This window comes from Ranitomeya variabilis, chromosome 2, assembly GCF_051348905.1.
Source record: "Ranitomeya variabilis isolate aRanVar5 chromosome 2, aRanVar5.hap1, whole genome shotgun sequence".
NCBI lineage: Eukaryota > Metazoa > Chordata > Amphibia > Anura > Dendrobatidae > Ranitomeya > Ranitomeya variabilis.
The window spans coordinates 217779126-217781334 of NC_135233.1; the positions used below are offsets into that span (position 1 = coordinate 217779126).

Below are 2209 nucleotides of genomic sequence, written 5' to 3' on the forward strand. Positions count from 1 at the left end.
GTGTGAGAGCAGGCACGTGACGAATAAGTGACACCATGGAGTAGGGATCCGTGACAATTGGTGGCGAGCGGTGGGATAGAATTATTTCCATTAGAGCATTAGTGCATGGTTTAAGCAATTATTCCCTGTACTAAAGAATTGGTATCCGTGCGAGGAGTGCACCAGTACTTCAAGGTTCAACTCAGTGCTTACTTAGACATACTTGCAAACAGTTTCCCCTCCCCGTTTTTCTTTTCTGTCTTTTTATTTGGCAAAGGCTGTTCATCGATATGGCAGCCCAGTACAAGAAGCTGAGCAAAGAGGCTCTGACCGACCTCTGTGAGCAGAGAGGAATAGAGACAGCCGACAGATCCAGGGAGCTGCTGATACGCGCCCTGGTCGAGCAGGACATAGAGCAAAGTGCTGGAACATCTGGGCAAGGAGAGAGCCCACCTCAGAGAGACCCAGCAATGCCAGCTCTTGCACCGGAGATGCCTGATGGAAATGTCAGCAATGCCAGTGCTGAGGAGCCTATGGACTGTACTTTGCAAATGGACTTACAACGGCTGGGAACAAGTGATCCCAATCTGCGCATGCAGCTGATTCTACAGTACCGACAGGCTGCAGACCGACAGGCTGAGAGAGAGGCTGCGGAACGCCGGGAGGAGAGAGCTTTCCAGCTTAAGATGGCTCAACTAGAGCAGGGTATCAGTCCTCAGAAAACCCCCTCCCAGGACATAAATCCAAGGAGGCTATGTCTTGAAAACTTCCCTGTGATGGAGAAGGATACGGACTTAGATACTTTCCTGCGGGGATTTGAAATAACCTGCAGGCAGTACCACCTACCCGGTGAGCAGTGGGCACAGTATCTAACCCCAGGGTTGAGAGGCAAAGCCCTGGAAGATTTTGCTGGCCTCCCACCAGAGCTAGATGCGAACTATGAGGCCATAAAAGAGGCCCTGATCAGGAAATATAACCTGACACCAGAAGTGTATCGCAGAAAGTTCCGGAACCTACAACGTGGATCAACTGACAGCTATGCAGATGTTATGAGCACCTTGAGGACCACATTCCACCAATGGATTAGGGGACTTTCTGTTAACAGTTTTGAGGACTTAACGGATCTTATGGTCAAGGATCAATTTCTTCACCTGTGCCCCACGGATGTACGACAATTTGTGTGTGATCGGGAGCCACAAACTGCGGATCAGGCTGCAAGAATTGCGGACTGCTATGTGGCTAACAGGATGCCTGAGGTGCGGAAGCCATCGGGATTCAGCTGGAGGGGAGGTAAACCAAACAGGGACCCTTCTCCCTCTGCCAGCCGATCACCAGTGCTGTCCAAGCCCACCTTCTATGGGGCCCCGGGAAATAGACATTCTCTAGGTGATGCACGCTGGTGCTTCTCCTGCAACAAAGTGGGACATGTTAGCGCTGTCTGCCCTGATAGGGAGAAATGCCCAACTACCACCACAATCCGCCTGTGCCCCCACCGTCTGTCCTCTTTGTAGCCGGCTCTGATGCGAGGGCGAATGAGAATTGTCAATCTGTCACTGTTGGCAATAAAGTCACCATTGGTCTCAGAGACACTGGGGCAGAGGTGACCCTGGTGCGTCCAGCCATGATAACCCCTGCCGATATCATACCAGGAAGGAGTATGTCTATAACCGGGATTGGAGAGGTCAGCCCTGCCGTGCCCATGGCCCGTGTGTACCTGGACTGGGGAGCAGGGAAAGGACTGAGGGAAGTGGGATTATCAGAGGCTATTCCCACCAATGTGTTGCTAGGCACGGACCTGGGGAGGATGGTGTCCCACTATGTTCCTCCCTTGCAAGTAAATGATGCAGAGAAGGTGGAAGAAAGACCCACCTGAGATCCCGTGCGAGGAGGGAAAATGTCCCAATGCACAGGACTGAAATTATGTGGCAGCTGTGACCCGGAGTCAGGCTGCGGCTCAGACTCAGGCCCAGAGATTAGAGAATGAGTCTCAGACAGAACTGCCAGGACAGGAGGCCCATACTGTGGTCCCGGAGCCTCCATACATGGCAGACCCACCAAGGTCCCTGATAACAGACACTGAAAACTCAGCTGCAGACCAGGGCCTGGCAGTCACACTAGGCCAGGGCCTGCAGGCTGACCGTCAGAGCTTCCAGGAGGCCCTGCAGACAGATGTCAGTCTGGAGGAGCTCAGATGTCTTGCAGACCGACCCCCTGCTGCTTCTGACAAAGA

At 52.9% G+C, this 2209-nt stretch overlaps 1 pseudogene; it reads left to right on the forward strand.

Moving 5' to 3' along the window:
- Nucleotides 1-269: 269 nt before the first annotated feature.
- Nucleotides 270-1852, forward strand: LOC143803699 (uncharacterized; annotated as a pseudogene).
- Nucleotides 1853-2209: the final 357 nt, after the last annotated feature.